The sequence below is a fragment of the Petaurus breviceps genome, unplaced genomic scaffold, assembly GCF_028583685.1.
Source record: "Petaurus breviceps papuanus isolate PSGF00001 unplaced genomic scaffold, PetGlider_PUasm1.0 379, whole genome shotgun sequence".
Taxonomy (NCBI): Eukaryota; Metazoa; Chordata; class Mammalia; order Diprotodontia; family Petauridae; genus Petaurus; species Petaurus breviceps.
The window spans coordinates 163,462-170,243 of record NW_027186303.1 but is presented as its reverse complement, the minus strand read 5'-3'; positions in this window follow the sequence as shown (position 1 = coordinate 170,243).

The following is a 6,782-nucleotide window of genomic DNA, read 5'->3' as shown; positions in this document are numbered from 1 at the left end:
CTATTATCATCCCCATTTTGCAGAAGAGGAAACTGAGGCAGACCCAAGTTAGATGACCGAATTAATGTTATATCTCTAATAAACAGAATAGGTGAGGAGATTTTCCTTTATTTTGGATACTTTCTGACATAATCACGCTTTCATGCAAGAGCCAAAGGAAGCTTTAAAAAAACCCGGTTTTCTATCATAAAAGCCACCTCCCTGTTCTACTTGTAGTAAGTATGAAGAGTATACTTATAGTGTGCTAGGATTCTGGGAGAGGGCAGGAAAGGGCACAGGTGGGAGTAAAGAGTAAAAGAAAAAATTTTAAAGACACAGTCCCTTCTCTGGAAGAGTTTCTCAAATGAGAAAGCCTGAAAACTCATACACAAGAAAGCAAGCTTGCATGAAATAATAAAGAGCAAAATAAGCAGAACCAAGAAAATGGTGTATATAGCAACAGCAATATTGTTCAAAGAAAAGTTGTGAATTATAAAGTTATTCTGAGTATTGTAAATGCTCAAATCAACTGGTAAGGATATGAAGGAAGATGATATCTACCTCTAGAGAAAGAACTGATATATGGAAGTATATATTGCATGGTGACAGAAAGAGAGGTAGATGTCTAGAGACATAGACAGGTAGATAGACAGAGACAAAACAGAGGAATATATATATATATATATATATATGAGTGTGTATGGGTATATATATGTATACTATACATATATATATAGAAATATATAAACATATCTAGGTATATACATCATAGATATGGATGGCTATATAGAGATATAGTATTTGCACATATCTATCTATCTATCTCTGTGTCAAGTTGCAACCTTCTCTAGTGCAGGATGGGAAGAGGGGAAGGGAGACAGTTCAGAACTTAAAATGTAGTTATCCAGAGGGGTGGAGCCAAGATGGCTGAGTAGAATCAGGACCTCCCTGCTGCTTCAGCTTCCACCTTCCCCAATCCATGTAAAAAGGGGACTCTAAACAAACTTTGGAGCTGCAGAACCCACAAAATGACACAGAGAAGGTAACCTCCCGCTGAGGACAGCCGGGCAGGCCAGCAGGAATCGGCCAGCGCAGCCCCACACCAAGGCTTTAGCCCCAGGGCAGGCCAGACCAGTCGCTGACCAGAGGGACCCCAGATCAGCAGCAGCTGTGGCCGTTTCCAGAATTATCAACATATAGATGCAAAGGACAAAGTAAGAGGTCAGTGCTGTCTGGACTTTGGGACCAGTAAGTGGGAGTGTGTGGCTTTTGCCCCCAGGGTGAGAAGACACTGAGATGCTGGCACAGCCAGCCAGCACCACGTGGCAGCTTCAGCTCCTGGCCTGCACAGTGTAGGGGAACCAAGCGCCAGTCTGAGGGGTAATTGCTCTTGCTTTGACTTGCTTGGATCTGGATTGCAGTCTAAGGTGGAGATCCTGGGGTGTATGTCCAGCTTGCCAGAGCATGTGGTGGCTTCAGAGAGTGCACCTATCTAATACCTCTGGCAACTGAGAAAACCCCAGCATTTGGGACAAAAGCTCCCCTGTCTGGTGGCAGAGTCCTACTGTGGCAAAAAGCCCAGGGGTCAAGTGACTGAGGGACAACATGACGAGACAAAGGAAAGACAGAAGATTCCAACATTACACTCCTATTTTGGGGACAAAAAGGAGCAAAGCATGGAACAGGAGGAAAACAGTGAAGTCAGAAGTCCTGCACCAAAAGCTTCAAAGGAAAATACAAGCTGGTTACAGGCCATAGAGGACCTTAAGAAGTAGATAAGAGAAGTGGAGGAAAAATTGGGAAGAGAAATGAGAATGATGCAAGAAAATTATGAAATGAGAGTCAACAGCCTGACTGACAAAAATCACATCTTAAGAAATAGACTGACTCAAATGGCAAAAGAGGTTCAAAAAGGTAATGAGGAGAAGAATGCCTTAAAAAGCTGAATTTGCCAGATGGAAAAAGAATCTCAAAAGCTCAATGAAGAGAATCATTGCTTCAGAATTAGATTGGAGCGAATGGAAGCTAATGACTTTATGAGAAATCAAGATTCTGTTAAACAGATCCAAACAAGTGAAAGAATAGAAGACACTGTGAAATATCTCATGGGAAAAACCACTGACCTGGAAAATAGATCCAGGAGAGATAACTTAAAAATTATTGGACTACCTGAAATCCATGATCAAAGTAAGAACCTAGAAATCATCCTCCAGGAAGTTCTCAAAGAAAACTGCCCTGATGTTTTCGAACCAGAGGGTAAAATAGAGGTTGAAAGAATCCACTGATCACCTGCTGGAAAAGATCCCAAAAAGAAAACTCCTAGGAATATTATAGCCAGGTTCCAGAATTCCTAGATTAAGGAGAGAATGTTACAAGCAGCCAGGAAGAAACAATTTGAATATTGTGGAAACACAATCAGCATAATCCAGGATCTGGCAGCTTCTACACTGAGGGATCGAAGGGCTTGGAATATGATGTTCCGGAGGTCCAAGGAGCTGGGATTAAAACCAAGAGTTACCTACCCAGCAAAACTGAGTATCATGTTTCAGGGGAAAATATGGTCATTCAGTGGAATACAGGACTTTCAAGCATTCTTGCTGGAAAAAACCAGAGTTGAATAGAAAATGTGACATTCACATACAAGAAGCAAGAGAAGCGTGAGAAGGTAAACAGGGAAAAGAAATCATAAGGAATTTATCAAAGTTGATCTATTAACATTCCTACATGGAAAAACAATAATTGTAACTTATGAAACTTTTCTCAGTAGTTGAAGGGAATATAATTATATATATATATATATATATATATATGTCTATATATGAGGGTATATGGGCATATGAATACATATGTGAATGTGTGTATATATGTTTACAGGTATACATAGATAGAGGGCACAGGACCAATTTAACAGGAAGGGATGATACTTAAAAGGTGAAATTAAGAGGGGAGAGAGAAATATAATGAGAGGACATGGGGAGAGACAGATTGGGGTAAACTATCTCACACAGAAGAGGCAAGAGAAAGTGGTTACAATGGAGGGGAAGAATAGGAAGGCAAAAGGGAATGGGTCAACCTTATTCCCATTAAATTTGGCTTGAGCAGGGAATGAAATACACACTAAATAGGGTATCTCACCCTCCAGGGGAGTAGGGGGGGAAGGGGATGAGAGGGGGGATGATGGGAGGGCAGGCTGAGGGGGAGAGAAGTTGGAAGCACTCACTTTTGAAAAGGGAAGGGATCAAAGTAGAGAATAGAACAAGTGGGAGGTGGGATAGGAAGGAAGGCAATATAGTCATTCTTTTACAATATATCTACTATGTTATTGTTTTGCAAATAACAAAAAAAAGAACTTAAAATGTAACAAAAAAATAAAATTGCATTTTAAAAGGAAAGGAAGACCCAAAGCAACCTGTCAGTAAGTCTGGACTGATGACATAGCTGAAAGGGTTCAAAAATATCTTCAAAGTATGGATTGAATTGTTTTAAACTTTGGTTGGTTTTGGGAGAGGGATCAAAATGTCACTTCCTGAGTTGGAGAAGTTCTTGCAGATTAAAATCATACTAGTACTGTCAGCCATCAGGATAAGATTTGCATACCTCATTTTTCTCAAGAATGGACTTTCCAACAGGCTTTACAAAAACATTTCACACATTATTGAAAAACTAGATGATTAAGTGGTCAGGGTCCTCCTCTAACACTTACCACCTTTGTTACTCTGAACAAATTTTGAGCTCTTCTAGCCTCAGTTTCCTCATATGCCTAATGAGTGGGTTGGACTAGATGGACTCCTCAAAACTTTCCAGCTCTAACTGTATGATTCTTGGATCTTTCTCCCTCGATTTCCCCAACCAAAAGGGCCATTGCCATTTATCTTGACCTATGTCTTGCCATTGAACTCTGGAGGAGTGAGGCTGATGACATTTCACAGCTCTGTCTCAATTAAATACAATTCACTTGCAAGTCAAGACATCGCCCTCATGATGTCATTTGTCCTCTTTGAGAAGGAAGGAAGGATAACAACAATCCTAACCCAAGAAATCTGATGTTTACTTTAACCTTTACTTGCTCTAACTTCCCAACTCATCAGTTGTCTCCTGAATAAAGTGGGATGGTGCTCTGTTGCAAGCTTATATGTGTAGAACTTGAAGGTACCCCAGAGGCCATCCAATCCAACCCTCTCATTTTACAGATGGGGAAACTGAGGCCTAGAAGAGTTAAATGTCATAGCTTAAGGTCATATAGATAGTAAGTGGCAGAACAGGGATTTGAATCCAAATCAAGTGCCTTTTTCCACTCTATCATACTTCACTACCCCCACCCTGCTTATAAATCAGCCACTTAAAAGTAACAACTAGGGGCAGCCAGGTAGCACAGCGAGTAAGAGCACCGGCTCCAGTGTCGGGATGACCTGGATCAAATTCCAGGCTCAGATACTCAGCACCACACCCAGAAATAACTGTCCATGTAACCTTGAGCAAGTTACTTAACCCTGATTGCTTTAAAAAAAAAAGTAACAACTAACTAATTAAGGGCTGATCTCCCCAGGGATTAAGATGTCCATTTCTTCAAAGCACATTACACCTTTTAGGCCACAGATAGGTTACCTGCTAAACCATCTCCATGAACCAAATGACATCTTGGTGTGGGGGGTAGGGGTTGGGGATGGGGAGGTTTCCCACTGCTTCCAAGATGAGGATTGCTTTGTTACTGATCAGCTCAGACCCAGGACTCTTAAAAAGTCTTGATCTATGAAGAAGAAAGAAGCTGTGCGAAATACTATCATGGCAACTATTTCTACCCATAGGTACAAGACCATTCATGTTCCCTTCCCCTTCTTACTCCCACCCTCCATGTATAAAACAGACAAGAAGGGGTCTTGTGTAGCAGATAGAATGTTGGATTTGGACTCAGGAAGGCTTGTATTAGCATCCTCCCAACTCTGACCATTAGTAGCTCTGTGACCCTGGGTAAGTCATAGGATCTCAGAAGGCACATCGGTTTCCATCTAGTTCAAGCCTCCCATTTTACAGAACAGGAAACTAAGGCCTCAAGAAGTTAATTGAATTGGCCAAAGTCACACCAGTAAATAAGTGTCACAAGTGGTATTTTATTCCAAATTCTCTGAGAGATCAGGAAGGGGTAGAGGCCTGATTGAAGATGAAGAGAAATGAGTTAAAGACACAGAATGACATTTGATAAGTCACTACAAGAAGCAGGATGATTCCCTGGACCAACATGAAAATGCAGAGTTGGAACAAGTCACTTCCTTCTCTGTGCCTCAGTTTACTCATCTGTGTAATGAGGGGGGTTGAACCACATGTCCCCTGAGACTCCTTCCTGCTCTAGAGATAAGCAACCCCCATCACATAGTAGAAGTTTCTATAGGACAGATGTTATTTCCTGGCTATCTTTCTGTTTCCAGCACTTAGAACATTGTGTACACATCATAAATATTTGTTTAATCAAATGCAAAGAAAGTCAAGAAGACAATACCAGGAAAGCACAGATTTCAGAGGACAAAGAAACTATAATTTAATGCTGAACTGAGTTATTTCATCAAAATTGGATCTATACCCATACTTCCAGCTATAGCTCTATCCAAAAGAGCAAAGGATCATGGATTTGGACCTGAAAGATATCCCAGGGGGGCAGCCAGGTGGCTCAGCGAGTAAGAGCACCGGCTCCAGTGTCGGGATGACCTGGATCAAATCCGGGCTCAGATACTCAGCACCACACCCAGAAATAACTGGCCGTGTAACCTTGAGCAAGTTACTTAACCCCGATTGCTTAAAAAAAGAAAGAAAGAAAGATATCCCAGGCCACCTAATCCAAACCCTTCATTTTAAAGCTGAGGTGAAATGATGTGCACTAGATCACCCAAGTTCTAAAAGACAGCAGCAGGAGCCTCAGAGATCATTTAGTCCCAGTCCTTTATTTACAGAAGAAGAGACTGAGGCCTAGGGGATTTAAAGGACCCTCTCAAGGTCATCCAGTTAACAAGTAGGTAGGATTTTAAGCCAGGAAATGTGTCTCATTTTATTATTTTCACTGTACCAGGATAATGTACACAGAAGGAATTCTAGGCCATTTGCAGGTGTCTAGGAGTATTTTGGTCAGACTAGTCCTATGAAGCCCCTCTCTCCTAGAAACAGCTCATAAAACAATGCTAGGGGCTAGAGGGGCTGGGGCCAAGGAGGAGGATCTTGCCTTGAAGCTGCCCCTGAGTAAACCTGCCTGCTCCCAAGATGGACCCCTGCAATGTGGAGAGGAAACTTGCCTCCCTCCTCCCCCATCATGTCAGAGGGTGGGGGTACAATTCGCCTTGGCAGTTTTTATTTTCAGTGAGCTTGACAGGCTGGGAGAGGAAGGCGTTAATGTTTTCTGACAGGCGACCCCTAATTGTGCACGCTTTTCTTCTCGGCCATTTCTGTGAAATTCTGACTTAGGCAAGCAGCATTACAAAGTAGTGGGGCATTGAAATGTAGCTTATTCATGAAGACTTCAACTGGTTTTGTCTTTTAACTAACCTTTGAGTCTGATCAGAAGTCTAGCCTGGCTCCTTTTCTCAAAAGGCTCTGCTGGCAACTCTGCTAGCAGGCTAACTGTTTTTCCCCCTGTTCAAAGATAACTGGGTTTCAAGTTGTGCATGGGAAAAATTAAGAGGGAGGGGGGCTCACTGGCATAGGACTGATGAGTTCAGCTCTGCTTCTAGCCATTGGCATGGAGTGAGGGATAGCATTCTGAAAATCTATGTGGGGGGAAAAACAGAAAACACACAAAATCCGAGCCACCCTGCAAATTC